We start from the raw sequence: 16,692 nt of genomic DNA, 5'->3' as shown, positions 1-16,692 counted from the left end.
CACAATTCTTCCTCCTGTGCAAACACACAACGCACACATTCTTACGACAGGACTTAACAGGCAGCGCCAGTCATTAAGTTCATCATCCCTGCAATGCAACCAACATTCAAACACAGGTATTTCTCGCAACAGCTCGCATTTTGTCAGCTATCGGGTAACATTTTCTGTATTGTATTTCGAAAGCGCCTTTCATGACCGAACGACGTCCCAAGGCGCTTCACAGCCAATGAAGTATTGTAAAAGTGAAGGCACTGTTGCAATGTGGGGAACGCCGCAGCCAGTTTGCACACAGCAAGATCCCACAAACGGCAATGTGATCATGACCAGATAATCTGGTTTTGTCAGTGACGTTGATGTCGGAATAAATATTGAATGAAGGTTGTAACTGCTTCGTTCCAACGTGCACCTAATTACTGGTGTTGCCCTGTGGACCTGTATGCTGCAAAATCATTTCTCGAGAGTTTACCGTCTGCCACTTTAATGGCCTTGATTATTATCTTGCCCAAAGCAAAGTCACATTTCACTCACCGGTCACTAGTTCCAGAACGGAAACTGCTGCCAGTGGTAGCGTGGCCGAGCGGTCTAAGGCGCTGGATTAAGGCTCCAGTCTCTTCGGAGGCGTGGGTTCGAATCCCACCGCTGCCAGAATTTGTGGCGTGTAATATTTGCGCCCCTTCACCGCGAGCCATGAAGCAGTCGGCTCCCGCTGTGTTGTGATATGACTATTTTGGTGTGGAAAAGAGGTTGAGCTGAGAACGGTGCCTTCAGTTTGTTGCCACTTGTAAATTGAAGGCCAGTTCAACAGGCCTTTTGACGCTGGCTGCATTTGTGTGGGGAAAAATGTCACGTCAGAGGTGGGATTGCAACCCACGCCCCTAGAAAGGGACCGGAATTCGCCGACCTTTGGTCAGTTAAGGATTAACAGTCTTTGAGTCTGGCGCCTCACTCCACTCGGCCTTCCTGACACTATTGTGCCCTTGGCCGTAAGCATCAGTCTGAGCATTGAAAGGCCTCGGTCCACCAAGGCATCGACTCTGGCAACTTTCACATGCTAATACCTGACTTGTTTGGCTCTGGTGCCTTTTATACTGGCAAAATGTGTTAATGTCGGAAGTAACATTGCAAGTAATTCCCTGCCTGAGGAACGGAGCAGATTTGAGCAGCCTTTGTGTGGAAGAAATCTCATTCTTTGACAGTGGTGCCCTTTTTCTGAGAACCACCACTGTCTGCAGTGGGATTGAAAGCCACAGTACGAGAAAGCAACGTGGAATTCAGCAACGCGGGAGGATAAAAATGTCATGCTTTGAGTCTGCTGCTTTTTAGTGTGGGAATGGGTTGAAAGGAGAAGTCTGATTTTAAACCCTATCCCCGAGAACAGGGTTAGAATGTGATAAGTTTAGAGAGCAAAACAAGTTGGTCTGTGGGCGGTGCGGTGCCTTTCGCTTATTGGCAAACGCCAATAGCGTTGAGGAGCTTGAGGTGACCACTTGCAAATTTAAAGCCAGTTGAGCAGGCTTTTTGACGCTGGCTGGCATTTGTCTGGATAAAAAGTTAATGTCAGAAGTGGGATTCGAACCCACGCCCCTAGAAAGGGACCAGAATACACCAACCTTTGGTAAGGTAAGCATTAACAGTCCTTGAGTCTGGCGCCTTAGACCACTCGGCCATCCTGACAATGGTCGTGCAGCAGCTGCAGGAAAATGTGCTGCAAATTCTGCACACTTACTGAGCAGCCTCACAATTCTTCCTCCTGTGCAAACACACAACGCACACATTCTTACGACAGGACTTAACAGGCAGCGCCAGTCATTAAGTTCATCATCCCTGCAATGCAACCAACATTCAAACACAGGTATTTCTCGCAACAGCTCGCATTTTGTCAGCTATCGGGTAACATTTTCTGTATTGTATTTCGAAAGCGCCTTTCATGACCGAACGACGTCCCAAGGCGCTTCACAGCCAATGAAGTATTGTAAAAGTGAAGGCACTGTTGCAATGTGGGGAACGCCGCAGCCAGTTTGCACACAGCAAGATCCCACAAACGGCAATGTGATCATGACCAGATAATCTGGTTTTGTCAGTGACGTTGATGTCGGAATAAATATTGAATGAAGGTTGTAACTGCTTCGTTCCAACGTGCACCTAATTACTGGTGTTGCCCTGTGGACCTGTATGCTGCAAAATCATTTCTCGAGAGTTTACCGTCTGCCACTTTAATGGCCTTGATTATTATCTTGCCCAAAGCAAAGTCACATTTCACTCACCGGTCACTAGTTCCAGAACGGAAACTGCTGCCAGTGGTAGCGTGGCCGAGCGGTCTAAGGCGCTGGATTAAGGCTCCAGTCTCTTCGGAGGCGTGGGTTCGAATCCCACCGCTGCCAGAATTTGTGGCGTGTAATATTTGCGCCCCTTCACCGCGAGCCATGAAGCAGTCGGCTCCCGCTGTGTTGTGATATGACTATTTTGGTGTGGAAAAGAGGTTGAGCTGAGAACGGTGCCTTCAGTTTGTTGCCACTTGTAAATTGAAGGCCAGTTCAACAGGCCTTTTGACGCTGGCTGCATTTGTGTGGGGAAAAATGTCACGTCAGAGGTGGGATTGCAACCCACGCCCCTAGAAAGGGACCGGAATTCGCCGACCTTTGGTCAGTTAAGGATTAACAGTCTTTGAGTCTGGCGCCTCACTCCACTCGGCCTTCCTGACACTATTGTGCCCTTGGCCGTAAGCATCAGTCTGAGCATTGAAAGGCCTCGGTCCACCAAGGCATCGACTCTGGCAACTTTCACATGCTAATACCTGACTTGTTTGGCTCTGGTGCCTTTTATACTGGCAAAATGTGTTAATGTCGGAAGTAACATTGCAAGTAATTCCCTGCCTGAGGAACGGAGCAGATTTGAGCAGCCTTTGTGTGGAAGAAATCTCATTCTTTGACAGTGGTGCCCTTTTTCTGAGAACCACCACTGTCTGCAGTGGGATTGAAAGCCACAGTACGAGAAAGCAACGTGGAATTCAGCAACGCGGGAGGATAAAAATGTCATGCTTTGAGTCTGCTGCTTTTTAGTGTGGGAATGGGTTGAAAGGAGAAGTCTGATTTTAAACCCTATCCCCGAGAACAGGGTTAGAATGTGATAAGTTTAGAGAGCAAAACAAGTTGGTCTGTGGGCGGTGCGGTGCCTTTCGCTTATTGGCAAACGCCAATAGCGTTGAGGAGCTTGAGGTGACCACTTGCAAATTTAAAGCCAGTTGAGCAGGCTTTTTGACGCTGGCTGGCATTTGTCTGGATAAAAAGTTAATGTCAGAAGTGGGATTCGAACCCACGCCCCTAGAAAGGGACCAGAATACACCAACCTTTGGTAAGGTAAGGATTAACAGTCCTTGAGTCTGGCGCCTTAGACCACTCGGCCATCCTGACAATGGTCGTGCAGCAGCTGCAGGAAAATGTGCTGCAAATTCTGCACACTTACTGAGCAGCCTCACAATTCTTCCTCCTGTGCAAACACACAACGCACACATTCTTACGACAGGACTTAACAGGCAGCGCCAGTCATTAAGTTCATCATCCCTGCAATGCAACCAACATTCAAACACAGGTATTTCTCGCAACAGCTCGCATTTTGTCAGCTATCGGGTAACATTTTCTGTATTGTATTTCGAAAGCGCCTTTCATGACCGAACGACGTCCCAAGGCGCTTCACAGCCAATGAAGTATTGTAAAAGTGAAGGCACTGTTGCAATGTGGGGAACGCCGCAGCCAGTTTGCACACAGCAAGATCCCACAAACGGCAATGTGATCATGACCAGATAATCTGGTTTTGTCAGTGACGTTGATGTCGGAATAAATATTGAATGAAGGTTGTAACTGCTTCGTTCCAACGTGCACCTAATTACTGGTGTTGCCCTGTGGACCTGTATGCTGCAAAATCATTTCTCGAGAGTTTACCGTCTGCCACTTCAATGGCCTTGATTATTATCTTGCCCAAAGCAAAGTCACATTTCACTCACCGGTCACTAGTTCCAGAACGGAAACTGCTGCCAGTGGTAGCGTGGCCGAGCGGTCTAAGGCGCTGGATTAAGGCTCCAGTCTCTTCGGAGGCAGTGGGTTCGAATCCCACCGCTGCCAGAATTTGTGGCGTGTAATATTTGCGCCCCTTCACCGCGAGCCATGAAGCAGTCGGCTCCCGCTGTGTTGTGATATGACTATTTTGGTGTGGAAAAGAGGTTGAGCTGAGAACGGTGCCTTCAGTTTGTTGGCAAACCGTTGAAGAGTTTGATGTTGCCACTTGTAAATTGAAGGCCAGTTCAACAGGCCTTTTGACGCTGGCTGCATTTGTGTGGGGAAAAATGTCACGTCAGAGGTGGGATTGCAACCCACGCCCCTAGAAAGGGACCGGAATTCGCCGACCTTTGGTCAGTTAAGGATTAACAGTCTTTGAGTCTGGCGCCTCACTCCACTCGGCCTTCCTGACACTATTGTGCCCTTGGCCGTAAGCATCAGTCTGAGCATTGAAAGGCCTCGGTCCACCAAGGCATCGACTCTGGCAACTTTCACATGCTAATACCTGACTTGTTTGGCTCTGGTGCCTTTTATACTGGCAAAATGTGTTAATGTCGGAAGTAAACATTGCAAGTAATTCCCTGCCTGAGGAACGGAGCAGATTTGAGCAGCCTTTGTGTGGAAGAAATCTCATTCTTTGACAGTGGTGCCCTTTTTCTGAGAACCACCACTGTCTGCAGTGGGATTGAAAGCCACAGTACGAGAAAGCAACGTGGAATTCAGCAACGCGGGAGGATAAAAATGTCATGCTTTGAGTCTGCTGCTTTTTAGTGTGGGAATGGGTTGAAAGGAGAAGTCTGATTTTAAACCCTATCCCCGAGAACAGGGTTAGAATGTGATAAGTTTAGAGAGCAAAACAAGTTGGTCTGTGGGCGGTGCGGTGCCTTTCGCTTATTGGCAAACGCCAATAGCGTTGAGGAGCTTGAGGTGACCACTTGCAAATTTAAAGCCAGTTGAGCAGGCTTTTTGACGCTGGCTGGCATTTGTCTGGATAAAAAGTTAATGTCAGAAGTGGGATTCGAACCCACGCCCCTAGAAAGGGACCAGAATACACCAACCTTTGGTAAGGTAAGGATTAACAGTCCTTGAGTCTGGCGCCTTAGACCACTCGGCCATCCTGACAATGGTCGTGCAGCAGCTGCAGGAAAATGTGCTGCAAATTCTGCACACTTACTGAGCAGCCTCACAATTCTTCCTCCTGTGCAAACACACAACGCACACATTCTTACGACAGGACTTAACAGGCAGCGCCAGTCATTAAGTTCATCATCCCTGCAATGCAACCAACATTCAAACACAGGTATTTCTCGCAACAGCTCGCATTTTGTCAGCTATCGGGTAACATTTTCTGTATTGTATTTCGAAAGCGCCTTTCATGACCGAACGACGTCCCAAGGCGCTTCACAGCCAATGAAGTATTGTAAAAGTGAAGGCACTGTTGCAATGTGGGGAACGCCGCAGCCAGTTTGCACACAGCAAGATCCCACAAACGGCAATGTGATCATGACCAGATAATCTGGTTTTGTCAGTGACGTTGATGTCGGAATAAATATTGAATGAAGGTTGTAACTGCTTCGTTCCAACGTGCACCTAATTACTGGTGTTGCCCTGTGGACCTGTATGCTGCAAAATCATTTCTCGAGAGTTTACCGTCTGCCACTTCAATGGCCTTGATTATTATCTTGCCCAAAGCAAAGTCACATTTCACTCACCGGTCACTAGTTCCAGAACGGAAACTGCTGCCAGTGGTAGCGTGGCCGAGCGGTCTAAGGCGCTGGATTAAGGCTCCAGTCTCTTCGGAGGCAGTGGGTTCGAATCCCACCGCTGCCAGAATTTGTGGCGTGTAATATTTGCGCCCCTTCACCGCGAGCCATGAAGCAGTCGGCTCCCGCTGTGTTGTGATATGACTATTTTGGTGTGGAAAAGAGGTTGAGCTGAGAACGGTGCCTTCAGTTTGTTGGCAAACCGTTGAAGAGTTTGATGTTGCCACTTGTAAATTGAAGGCCAGTTCAACAGGCCTTTTGACGCTGGCTGCATTTGTGTGGGGAAAAATGTCACGTCAGAGGTGGGATTGCAACCCACGCCCCTAGAAAGGGACCGGAATTCGCCGACCTTTGGTCAGTTAAGGATTAACAGTCTTTGAGTCTGGCGCCTCACTCCACTCGGCCTTCCTGACACTATTGTGCCCTTGGCCGTAAGCATCAGTCTGAGCATTGAAAGGCCTCGGTCCACCAAGGCATCGACTCTGGCAACTTTCACATGCTAATACCTGACTTGTTTGGCTCTGGTGCCTTTTATACTGGCAAAATGTGTTAATGTCGGAAGTAACATTGCAAGTAATTCCCTGCCTGAGGAACGGAGCAGATTTGAGCAGCCTTTGTGTGGAAGAAATCTCATTCTTTGACAGTGGTGCCCTTTTTCTGAGAACCACCACTGTCTGCAGTGGGATTGAAAGCCACAGTACGAGAAAGCAACGTGGAATTCAGCAACGCGGGAGGATAAAAATGTCATGCTTTGAGTCTGCTGCTTTTTAGTGTGGGAATGGGTTGAAAGGAGAAGTCTGATTTTAAACCCTATCCCCGAGAACAGGGTTAGAATGTGATAAGTTTAGAGAGCAAAACAAGTTGGTCTGTGGGCGGTGCGGTGCCTTTCGCTTATTGGCAAACGCCAATAGCGTTGAGGAGCTTGAGGTGACCACTTGCAAATTTAAAGCCAGTTGAGCAGGCTTTTTGACGCTGGCTGGCATTTGTCTGGATAAAAAGTTAATGTCAGAAGTGGGATTCGAACCCACGCCCCTAGAAAGGGACCAGAATACACCAACCTTTGGTAAGGTAAGCATTAACAGTCCTTGAGTCTGGCGCCTTAGACCACTCGGCCATCCTGACAATGGTCGTGCAGCAGCTGCAGGAAAATGTGCTGCAAATTCTGCACACTTACTGAGCAGCCTCACAATTCTTCCTCCTGTGCAAACACACAACGCACACATTCTTACGACAGGACTTAACAGGCAGCGCCAGTCATTAAGTTCATCATCCCTGCAATGCAACCAACATTCAAACACAGGTATTTCTCGCAACAGCTCGCATTTTGTCAGCTATCGGGTAACATTTTCTGTATTGTATTTCGAAAGCGCCTTTCATGACCGAACGACGTCCCAAGGCGCTTCACAGCCAATGAAGTATTGTAAAAGTGAAGGCACTGTTGCAATGTGGGGAACGCCGCAGCCAGTTTGCACACAGCAAGATCCCACAAACGGCAATGTGATCATGACCAGATAATCTGGTTTTGTCAGTGACGTTGATGTCGGAATAAATATTGAATGAAGGTTGTAACTGCTTCGTTCCAACGTGCACCTAATTACTGGTGTTGCCCTGTGGACCTGTATGCTGCAAAATCATTTCTCGAGAGTTTACCGTCTGCCACTTTAATGGCCTTGATTATTATCTTGCCCAAAGCAAAGTCACATTTCACTCACCGGTCACTAGTTCCAGAACGGAAACTGCTGCCAGTGGTAGCGTGGCCGAGCGGTCTAAGGCGCTGGATTAAGGCTCCAGTCTCTTCGGAGGCGTGGGTTCGAATCCCACCGCTGCCAGAAATTGTGGCGTGTAATATTTGCGCCCCTTCACCGCGAGCCATGAAGCAGTCGGCTCCCGCTGTGTTGTGATATGACTATTTTGGTGTGGAAAAGAGGTTGAGCTGAGAACGGTGCCTTCAGTTTGTTGCCACTTGTAAATTGAAGGCCAGTTCAACAGGCCTTTTGACGCTGGCTGCATTTGTGTGGGGAAAAATGTCACGTCAGAGGTGGGATTGCAACCCACGCCCCTAGAAAGGGACCGGAATTCGCCGACCTTTGGTCAGTTAAGGATTAACAGTCTTTGAGTCTGGCGCCTCACTCCACTCGGCCTTCCTGACACTATTGTGCCCTTGGCCGTAAGCATCAGTCTGAGCATTGAAAGGCCTCGGTCCACCAAGGCATCGACTCTGGCAACTTTCACATGCTAATACCTGACTTGTTTGGCTCTGGTGCCTTTTATACTGGCAAAATGTGTTAATGTCGGAAGTAAACATTGCAAGTAATTCCCTGCCTGAGGAACGGAGCAGATTTGAGCAGCCTTTGTGTGGAAGAAATCTCATTCTTTGACAGTGGTGCCCTTTTTCTGAGAACCACCACTGTCTGCAGTGGGATTGAAAGCCACAGTACGAGAAAGCAACGTGGAATTCAGCAACGCGGGAGGATAAAAATGTCATGCTTTGAGTCTGCTGCTTTTTAGTGTGGGAATGGGTTGAAAGGAGAAGTCTGATTTTAAACCCTATCCCCGAGAACAGGGTTAGAATGTGATAAGTTTAGAGAGCAAAACAAGTTGGTCTGTGGGCGGTGCGGTGCCTTTCGCTTATTGGCAAACGCCAATAGCGTTGAGGAGCTTGAGGTGACCACTTGCAAATTTAAAGCCAGTTGAGCAGGCTTTTTGACGCTGGCTGGCATTTGTCTGGATAAAAAGTTAATGTCAGAAGTGGGATTCGAACCCACACCCCTAGAAAGGGACCAGAATACACCAACCTTTGGTAAGGTAAGGATTAACAGTCCTTGAGTCTGGCGCCTTAGACCACTCGGCCATCCTGACAATGGTCGTGCAGCAGCTGCAGGAAAATGTGCTGCAAATTCTGCACACTTACTGAGCAGCCTCACAATTCTTCCTCCTGTGCAAACACACAACGCACACATTCTTACGACAGGACTTAACAGGCAGCGCCAGTCATTAAGTTCATCATCCCTGCAATGCAACCAACATTCAAACACAGGTATTTCTCGCAACAGCTCGCATTTTGTCAGCTATCGGGTAACATTTTCTGTATTGTATTTCGAAAGCGCCTTTCATGACCGAACGACGTCCCAAGGCGCTTTACAGCCAATGAAGTATTGTAAAAGTGAAGGCACTGTTGCAATGTGGGGAACGCCGCAGCCAGTTTGCACACAGCAAGATCCCACAAACGGCAATGTGATCATGACCAGATAATCTGGTTTTGTCAGTGACGTTGATGTCGGAATAAATATTGAATGAAGGTTGTAACTGCTTCGTTCCAACGTGCACCTAATTACTGGTGTTGCCCTGTGGACCTGTATGCTGCAAAATCATTTCTCGAGAGTTTACCGTCTGCCACTTCAATGGCCTTGATTATTATCTTGCCCAAAGCAAAGTCACATTTCACTCACCGGTCACTAGTTCCAGAACGGAAACTGCTGCCAGTGGTAGCGTGGCCGAGCGGTCTAAGGCGCTGGATTAAGGCTCCAGTCTCTTCGGAGGCAGTGGGTTCGAATCCCACCGCTGCCAGAATTTGTGGCGTGTAATATTTGCGCCCCTTCACCGCGAGCCATGAAGCAGTCGGCTCCCGCTGTGTTGTGATATGACTATTTTGGTGTGGAAAAGAGGTTGAGCTGAGAACGGTGCCTTCAGTTTGTTGGCAAACCGTTGAAGAGTTTGATGTTGCCACTTGTAAATTGAAGGCCAGTTCAACAGGCCTTTTGACGCTGGCTGCATTTGTGTGGGGAAAAATGTCACGTCAGAGGTGGGATTGCAACCCACGCCCCTAGAAAGGGACCGGAATTCGCCGACCTTTGGTCAGTTAAGGATTAACAGTCTTTGAGTCTGGCGCCTCACTCCACTCGGCCTTCCTGACACTATTGTGCCCTTGGCCGTAAGCATCAGTCTGAGCATTGAAAGGCCTCGGTCCACCAAGGCATCGACTCTGGCAACTTTCACATGCTAATACCTGACTTGTTTGGCTCTGGTGCCTTTTATACTGGCAAAATGTGTTAATGTCGGAAGTAAACATTGCAAGTAATTCCCTGCCTGAGGAACGGAGCAGATTTGAGCAGCCTTTGTGTGGAAGAAATCTCATTCTTTGACAGTGGTGCCCTTTTTCTGAGAACCACCACTGTCTGCAGTGGGATTGAAAGCCACAGTACGAGAAAGCAACGTGGAATTCAGCAACGCGGGAGGATAAAAATGTCATGCTTTGAGTCTGCTGCTTTTTAGTGTGGGAATGGGTTGAAAGGAGAAGTCTGATTTTAAACCCTATCCCCGAGAACAGGGTTAGAATGTGATAAGTTTAGAGAGCAAAACAAGTTGGTCTGTGGGCGGTGCGGTGCCTTTCGCTTATTGGCAAACGCCAATAGCGTTGAGGAGCTTGAGGTGACCACTTGCAAATTTAAAGCCAGTTGAGCAGGCTTTTTGACGCTGGCTGGCATTTGTCTGGATAAAAAGTTAATGTCAGAAGTGGGATTCGAACCCACGCCCCTAGAAAGGGACCAGAATACACCAACCTTTGGTAAGGTAAGCATTAACAGTCCTTGAGTCTGGCGCCTTAGACCACTCGGCCATCCTGACAATGGTCGTGCAGCAGCTGCAGGAAAATGTGCTGCAAATTCTGCACACTTACTGAGCAGCCTCACAATTCTTCCTCCTGTGCAAACACACAACGCACACATTCTTACGACAGGACTTAACAGGCAGCGCCAGTCATTAAGTTCATCATCCCTGCAATGCAACCAACATTCAAACACAGGTATTTCTCGCAACAGCTCGCATTTTGTCAGCTATCGGGTAACATTTTCTGTATTGTATTTCGAAAGCGCCTTTCATGACCGAACGACGTCCCAAGGCGCTTCACAGCCAATGAAGTATTGTAAAAGTGAAGGCACTGTTGCAATGTGGGGAACGCCGCAGCCAGTTTGCACACAGCAAGATCCCACAAACGGCAATGTGATCATGACCAGATAATCTGGTTTTGTCAGTGACGTTGATGTCGGAATAAATATTGAATGAAGGTTGTAACTGCTTCGTTCCAACGTGCACCTAATTACTGGTGTTGCCCTGTGGACCTGTATGCTGCAAAATCATTTCTCGAGAGTTTACCGTCTGCCACTTAAATGGCTTTGATTATTATCTTGCCCAAAGCAAAGTCACATTTCACTCACCGGTCACTAGTTCCAGAACGGAAACTGCTGCCAGTGGTAGCGTGGCCGAGCGGTCTAAGGCGCTGGATTAAGGCTCCAGTCTCTTCGGAGGCGTGGGTTCGAATCCCACCGCTGCCAGAATTTGTGGCGTGTAATATTTGCGCCCCTTCACCGCGAGCCATGAAGCAGTCGGCTCCCGCTGTGTTGTGATATGACTATTTTGGTGTGGAAAAGAGGTTGAGCTGAGAACGGTGCCTTCAGTTTGTTGCCACTTGTAAATTGAAGGCCAGTTCAACAGGCCTTTTGACGCTGGCTGCATTTGTGTGGGGAAAAATGTCACGTCAGAGGTGGGATTGCAACCCACGCCCCTAGAAAGGGACCGGAATTCGCCGACCTTTGGTCAGTTAAGGATTAACAGTCTTTGAGTCTGGCGCCTCACTCCACTCGGCCTTCCTGACACTATTGTGCCCTTGGCCGTAAGCATCAGTCTGAGCATTGAAAGGCCTCGGTCCACCAAGGCATCGACTCTGGCAACTTTCACATGCTAATACCTGACTTGTTTGGCTCTGGTGCCTTTTATACTGGCAAAATGTGTTAATGTCGGAAGTAACATTGCAAGTAATTCCCTGCCTGAGGAACGGAGCAGATTTGAGCAGCCTTTGTGTGGAAGAAATCTCATTCTTTGACAGTGGTGCCCTTTTTCTGAGAACCACCACTGTCTGCAGTGGGATTGAAAGCCACAGTACGAGAAAGCAACGTGGAATTCAGCAACGCGGGAGGATAAAAATGTCATGCTTTGAGTCTGCTGCTTTTTAGTGTGGGAATGGGTTGAAAGGAGAAGTCTGATTTTAAACCCTATCCCCGAGAACAGGGTTAGAATGTGATAAGTTTAGAGAGCAAAACAAGTTGGTCTGTGGGCGGTGCGGTGCCTTTCGCTTATTGGCAAACGCCAATAGCGTTGAGGAGCTTGAGGTGACCACTTGCAAATTTAAAGCCAGTTGAGCAGGCTTTTTGACGCTGGCTGGCATTTGTCTGGATAAAAAGTTAATGTCAGAAGTGGGATTCGAATCCACGCCCCTAGAAAGGGACCAGAATACACCAACCTTTGGTAAGGTAAGGATTAACAGTCCTTGAGTCTGGCGCCTTAGACCACTCGGCCATCCTGACAATGGTCGTGCAGCAGCTGCAGGAAAATGTGCTGCAAATTCTGCACACTTACTGAGCAGCCTCACAATTCTTCCTCCTGTGCAAACACACAACGCACACATTCTTACGACAGGACTTAACAGGCAGCGCCAGTCATTAAGTTCATCATCCCTGCAATGCAACCAACATTCAAACACAGGTATTTCTCGCAACAGCTCGCATTTTGTCAGCTATCGGGTAACATTTTCTGTATTGTATTTCGAAAGCGCCTTTCATGACCGAACGACGTCCCAAGGCGCTTCACAGCCAATGAAGTATTGTAAAAGTGAAGGCACTGTTGCAATGTGGGGAACGCCGCAGCCAGTTTGCACACAGCAAGATCCCACAAACGGCAATGTGATCATGACCAGATAATCTGGTTTTGTCAGTGACGTTGATGTCGGAATAAATATTGAATGAAGGTTGTAACTGCTTCGTTCCAACGTGCACCTAATTACTGGTGTTGCCCTGTGGACCTGTATGCTGCAAAATCATTTCTCGAGAGTTTACCGTCTGCCACTTCAATGGCCTTGATTATTATCTTGCCCAAAGCAAAGTCACATTTCACTCACCGGTCACTAGTTCCAGAACGGAAACTGCTGCCAGTGGTAGCGTGGCCGAGCGGTCTAAGGCGCTGGATTAAGGCTCCAGTCTCTTCGGAGGCAGTGGGTTCGAATCCCACCGCTGCCAGAATTTGTGGCGTGTAATATTTGCGCCCCTTCACCGCGAGCCATGAAGCAGTCGGCTCCCGCTGTGTTGTGATATGACTATTTTGGTGTGGAAAAGAGGTTGAGCTGAGAACGGTGCCTTCAGTTTGTTGGCAAACCGTTGAAGAGTTTGATGTTGCCACTTGTAAATTGAAGGCCAGTTCAACAGGCCTTTTGACGCTGGCTGCATTTGTGTGGGGAAAAATGTCACGTCAGAGATGGGATTGCAACCCACGCCCCTAGAAAGGGACCGGAATTCGCCGACCTTTGGTCAGTTAAGGATTAACAGTCTTTGAGTCTGGCGCCTCACTCCACTCGGCCTTCCTGACACTATTGTGCCCTTGGCCGTAAGCATCAGTCTGAGCATTGAAAGGCCTCGGTCCACCAAGGCATCGACTCTGGCAACTTTCACATGCTAATACCTGACTTGTTTGGCTCTGGTGCCTTTTATACTGGCAAAATGTGTTAATGTCGGAAGTAACATTGCAAGTAATTCCCTGCCTGAGGAACGGAGCAGATTTGAGCAGCCTTTGTGTGGAAGAAATCTCATTCTTTGACAGTGGTGCCCTTTTTCTGAGAACCACCACTGTCTGCAGTGGGATTGAAAGCCACAGTACGAGAAAGCAACGTGGAATTCAGCAACGCGGGAGGATAAAAATGTCATGCTTTGAGTCTGCTGCTTTTTAGTGTGGGAATGGGTTGAAAGGAGAAGTCTGATTTTAAACCCTATCCCCGAGAACAGGGTTAGAATGTGATAAGTTTAGAGAGCAAAACAAGTTGGTCTGTGGGCGGTGCGGTGCCTTTCGCTTATTGGCAAACGCCAATAGCGTTGAGGAGCTTGAGGTGACCACTTGCAAATTTAAAGCCAGTTGAGCAGGCTTTTTGACGCTGGCTGGCATTTGTCTGGATAAAAAGTTAATGTCAGAAGTGGGATTCGAATCCACGCCCCTAGAAAGGGACCAGAATACACCAACCTTTGGTAAGGTAAGGATTAACAGTCCTTGAGTCTGGCGCCTTAGACCACTCGGCCATCCTGACAATGGTCGTGCAGCAGCTGCAGGAAAATGTGCTGCAAATTCTGCACACTTACTGAGCAGCCTCACAATTCTTCCTCCTGTGCAAACACACAACGCACACATTCTTACGACAGGACTTAACAGGCAGCGCCAGTCATTAAGTTCATCATCCCTGCAATGCAACCAACATTCAAACACAGGTATTTCTCGCAACAGCTCGCATTTTGTCAGCTATCGGGTAACATTTTCTGTATTGTATTTCGAAAGCGCCTTTCATGACCGAACGACGTCCCAAGGCGCTTCACAGCCAATGAAGTATTGTAAAAGTGAAGGCACTGTTGCAATGTGGGGAACGCCGCAGCCAGTTTGCACACAGCAAGATCCCACAAACGGCAATGTGATCATGACCAGATAATCTGGTTTTGTCAGTGACGTTGATGTCGGAATAAATATTGAATGAAGGTTGTAACTGCTTCGTTCCAACGTGCACCTAATTACTGGTGTTGCCCTGTGGACCTGTATGCTGCAAAATCATTTCTCGAGAGTTTACCGTCTGCCACTTCAATGGCCTTGATTATTATCTTGCCCAAAGCAAAGTCACATTTCACTCACCGGTCACTAGTTCCAGAACGGAAACTGCTGCCAGTGGTAGCGTGGCCGAGCGGTCTAAGGCGCTGGATTAAGGCTCCAGTCTCTTCGGAGGCAGTGGGTTCGAATCCCACCGCTGCCAGAATTTGTGGCGTGTAATATTTGCGCCCCTTCACCGCGAGCCATGAAGCAGTCGGCTCCCGCTGTGTTGTGATATGAATATTTTGGTGTGGAAAAGAGGTTGAGCTGAGAACGGTGCCTTCAGTTTGTTGGCAAACCGTTGAAGAGTTTGATGTTGCCACTTGTAAATTGAAGGCCAGTTCAACAGGCCTTTTGACGCTGGCTGCATTTGTGTGGGGAAAAATGTCACGTCAGAGGTGGGATTGCAACCCACGCCCCTAGAAAGGGACCGGAATTCGCCGACCTTTGGTCAGTTAAGGATTAACAGTCTTTGAGTCTGGCGCCTCACTCCACTCGGCCTTCCTGACACTATTGTGCCCTTGGCCGTAAGCATCAGTCTGAGCATTGAAAGGCCTCGGTCCACCAAGGCATCGACTCTGGCAACTTTCACATGCTAATACCTGACTTGTTTGGCTCTGGTGCCTTTTATACTGGCAAAATGTGTTAATGTCGGAAGTAACATTGCAAGTAATTCCCTGCCTGAGGAACGGAGCAGATTTGAGCAGCCTTTGTGTGGAAGAAATCTCATTCTTTGACAGTGGTGCCCTTTTTCTGAGAACCACCACTGTCTGCAGTGGGATTGAAAGCCACAGTACGAGAAAGCAACGTGGAATTCAGCAACGCGGGAGGATAAAAATGTCATGCTTTGAGTCTGCTGCTTTTTAGTGTGGGAATGGGTTGAAAGGAGAAGTCTGATTTTAAACCCTATCCCCGAGAACAGGGTTAGAATGTGATAAGTTTAGAGAGCAAAACAAGTTGGTCTGTGGGCGGTGCGGTGCCTTTCGCTTATTGGCAAACGCCAATAGCGTTGAGGAGCTTGAGGTGACCACTTGCAAATTTAAAGCCAGTTGAGCAGGCTTTTTGACGCTGGCTGGCATTTGTCTGGATAAAAAGTTAATGTCAGAAGTGGGATTCGAACCCACGCCCCTAGAAAGGGACCAGAATACACCAACCTTTGGTAAGGTAAGCATTAACAGTCCTTGAGTCTGGCGCCTTAGACCACTCGGCCATCCTGACAATGGTCGTGCAGCAGCTGCAGGAAAATGTGCTGCAAATTCTGCACACTTACTGAGCAGCCTCACAATTCTTCCTCCTGTGCAAACACACAACGCACACATTCTTACGACAGGACTTAACAGGCAGCGCCAGTCATTAAGTTCATCATCCCTGCAATGCAACCAACATTCAAACACAGGTATTTCTCGCAACAGCTCGCATTTTGTCAGCTATCGGGTAACATTTTCTGTATTGTATTTCGAAAGCGCCTTTCATGACCGAACGACGTCCCAAGGCGCTTCACAGCCAATGAAGTATTGTAAAAGTGAAGGCACTGTTGCAATGTGGGGAACGCCGCAGCCAGTTTGCACACAGCAAGATCCCACAAACGGCAATGTGATCATGACCAGATAATCTGGTTTTGTCAGTGACGTTGATGTCGGAATAAATATTGAATGAAGGTTGTAACTGCTTCGTTCCAACGTGCACCTAATTACTGGTGTTGCCCTGTGGACCTGTATGCTGCAAAATCATTTCTCGAGAGTTTACCGTCTGCCACTTTAATGGCCTTGATTATTATCTTGCCCAAAGCAAAGTCACATTTCACTCACCGGTCACTAGTTCCAGAACGGAAACTGCTGCCAGTGGTAGCGTGGCCGAGCGGTCTAAGGCGCTGGATTAAGGCTCCAGTCTCTTCGGAGGCAGTGGGTTCGAATCCCACCGCTGCCAGAATTTGTGGCGTGTAATATTTGCGCCCCTTCACCGCGAGCCATGAAGCAGTCGGCTCCCGCTGTGTTGTGATATGACTATTTTGGTGTGGAAAAGAGGTTGAGCTGAGAACGGTGCCTTCAGTTTGTTGCCACTTGTAAATTGAAGGCCAGTTCAACAGGCCTTTTGACGCTGGCTGCATTTGTGTGGGGAAAAATGTCACGTCAGAGGTGGGATTGCAACCCACGCCCCTAGAAAGGGACCGGAATTCGCCGACCTTTGGTCAGTTAAGGATTAACAGTCTT

General features: G+C 48.3%; 19 non-coding genes across 19 annotated transcripts; 10 read left to right on the top strand and 9 right to left on the bottom strand.

Annotated features, from left to right (window-relative positions):
• Positions 1 to 563: 563 nt before the first annotated feature.
• Positions 564 to 645, top strand: trnal-aag (transfer RNA leucine (anticodon AAG)). The gene has a single exon. It is a non-coding gene; the product is annotated as a tRNA-Leu (tRNA).
• Positions 646 to 1,555: 910 nt separating this feature from the next.
• On the bottom strand, positions 1,556 to 1,674 carry trnal-caa (transfer RNA leucine (anticodon CAA)). Its single transcript has 2 exons — positions 1,637 to 1,674; positions 1,556 to 1,601 (listed from the first exon to the last, which is right to left on the bottom strand). It is a non-coding gene; the product is annotated as a tRNA-Leu (tRNA).
• A 625-nt stretch (positions 1,675 to 2,299) lies between these two features.
• Positions 2,300 to 2,381, top strand: trnal-aag (transfer RNA leucine (anticodon AAG)). Its single transcript has one exon. It is a non-coding gene; the product is annotated as a tRNA-Leu (tRNA).
• Positions 2,382 to 3,291: 910 nt separating this feature from the next.
• trnal-caa (transfer RNA leucine (anticodon CAA)) lies at positions 3,292 to 3,410 on the bottom strand. Its single transcript has 2 exons — positions 3,373 to 3,410; positions 3,292 to 3,337 (listed from the first exon to the last, which is right to left on the bottom strand). It is a non-coding gene; the product is annotated as a tRNA-Leu (tRNA).
• A 625-nt stretch (positions 3,411 to 4,035) lies between these two features.
• trnal-aag (transfer RNA leucine (anticodon AAG)) lies at positions 4,036 to 4,118 on the top strand. The gene has a single exon. It is a non-coding gene; the product is annotated as a tRNA-Leu (tRNA).
• A 937-nt stretch (positions 4,119 to 5,055) lies between these two features.
• Positions 5,056 to 5,174, bottom strand: trnal-caa (transfer RNA leucine (anticodon CAA)). Its single transcript has 2 exons — positions 5,137 to 5,174; positions 5,056 to 5,101 (listed from the first exon to the last, which is right to left on the bottom strand). It is a non-coding gene; the product is annotated as a tRNA-Leu (tRNA).
• A 625-nt stretch (positions 5,175 to 5,799) lies between these two features.
• On the top strand, positions 5,800 to 5,882 carry trnal-aag (transfer RNA leucine (anticodon AAG)). The gene has a single exon. It is a non-coding gene; the product is annotated as a tRNA-Leu (tRNA).
• A 936-nt stretch (positions 5,883 to 6,818) lies between these two features.
• Positions 6,819 to 6,937, bottom strand: trnal-caa (transfer RNA leucine (anticodon CAA)). Its single transcript has 2 exons — positions 6,900 to 6,937; positions 6,819 to 6,864 (listed from the first exon to the last, which is right to left on the bottom strand). It is a non-coding gene; the product is annotated as a tRNA-Leu (tRNA).
• Positions 6,938 to 7,562: 625 nt separating this feature from the next.
• trnal-aag (transfer RNA leucine (anticodon AAG)) lies at positions 7,563 to 7,644 on the top strand. Its single transcript has one exon. It is a non-coding gene; the product is annotated as a tRNA-Leu (tRNA).
• Positions 7,645 to 8,555: 911 nt separating this feature from the next.
• Positions 8,556 to 8,674, bottom strand: trnal-caa (transfer RNA leucine (anticodon CAA)). The gene is made up of 2 exons: positions 8,637 to 8,674; positions 8,556 to 8,601 (listed from the first exon to the last, which is right to left on the bottom strand). It is a non-coding gene; the product is annotated as a tRNA-Leu (tRNA).
• Positions 8,675 to 9,299: 625 nt separating this feature from the next.
• On the top strand, positions 9,300 to 9,382 carry trnal-aag (transfer RNA leucine (anticodon AAG)). The gene has a single exon. It is a non-coding gene; the product is annotated as a tRNA-Leu (tRNA).
• Positions 9,383 to 10,319: 937 nt separating this feature from the next.
• Positions 10,320 to 10,438, bottom strand: trnal-caa (transfer RNA leucine (anticodon CAA)). Its single transcript has 2 exons — positions 10,401 to 10,438; positions 10,320 to 10,365 (listed from the first exon to the last, which is right to left on the bottom strand). It is a non-coding gene; the product is annotated as a tRNA-Leu (tRNA).
• Positions 10,439 to 11,063: 625 nt separating this feature from the next.
• Positions 11,064 to 11,145, top strand: trnal-aag (transfer RNA leucine (anticodon AAG)). Its single transcript has one exon. It is a non-coding gene; the product is annotated as a tRNA-Leu (tRNA).
• A 910-nt stretch (positions 11,146 to 12,055) lies between these two features.
• Positions 12,056 to 12,174, bottom strand: trnal-caa (transfer RNA leucine (anticodon CAA)). Its single transcript has 2 exons — positions 12,137 to 12,174; positions 12,056 to 12,101 (listed from the first exon to the last, which is right to left on the bottom strand). It is a non-coding gene; the product is annotated as a tRNA-Leu (tRNA).
• A 625-nt stretch (positions 12,175 to 12,799) lies between these two features.
• Positions 12,800 to 12,882, top strand: trnal-aag (transfer RNA leucine (anticodon AAG)). Its single transcript has one exon. It is a non-coding gene; the product is annotated as a tRNA-Leu (tRNA).
• Positions 12,883 to 13,818: 936 nt separating this feature from the next.
• Positions 13,819 to 13,937, bottom strand: trnal-caa (transfer RNA leucine (anticodon CAA)). Its single transcript has 2 exons — positions 13,900 to 13,937; positions 13,819 to 13,864 (listed from the first exon to the last, which is right to left on the bottom strand). It is a non-coding gene; the product is annotated as a tRNA-Leu (tRNA).
• A 625-nt stretch (positions 13,938 to 14,562) lies between these two features.
• On the top strand, positions 14,563 to 14,645 carry trnal-aag (transfer RNA leucine (anticodon AAG)). The gene has a single exon. It is a non-coding gene; the product is annotated as a tRNA-Leu (tRNA).
• Positions 14,646 to 15,581: 936 nt separating this feature from the next.
• trnal-caa (transfer RNA leucine (anticodon CAA)) lies at positions 15,582 to 15,700 on the bottom strand. Its single transcript has 2 exons — positions 15,663 to 15,700; positions 15,582 to 15,627 (listed from the first exon to the last, which is right to left on the bottom strand). It is a non-coding gene; the product is annotated as a tRNA-Leu (tRNA).
• Positions 15,701 to 16,325: 625 nt separating this feature from the next.
• trnal-aag (transfer RNA leucine (anticodon AAG)) lies at positions 16,326 to 16,408 on the top strand. The gene has a single exon. It is a non-coding gene; the product is annotated as a tRNA-Leu (tRNA).
• Positions 16,409 to 16,692: the final 284 nt, after the last annotated feature.

Source organism: Pristiophorus japonicus, chromosome 8, assembly GCF_044704955.1.
Source record: "Pristiophorus japonicus isolate sPriJap1 chromosome 8, sPriJap1.hap1, whole genome shotgun sequence".
Lineage (NCBI taxonomy): Eukaryota > Metazoa > Chordata > Chondrichthyes > Pristiophoridae > Pristiophorus > Pristiophorus japonicus.
Note: the sequence above shows the minus strand (reverse complement) of the source record. Positions and strands in the feature narration are given on the sequence as shown.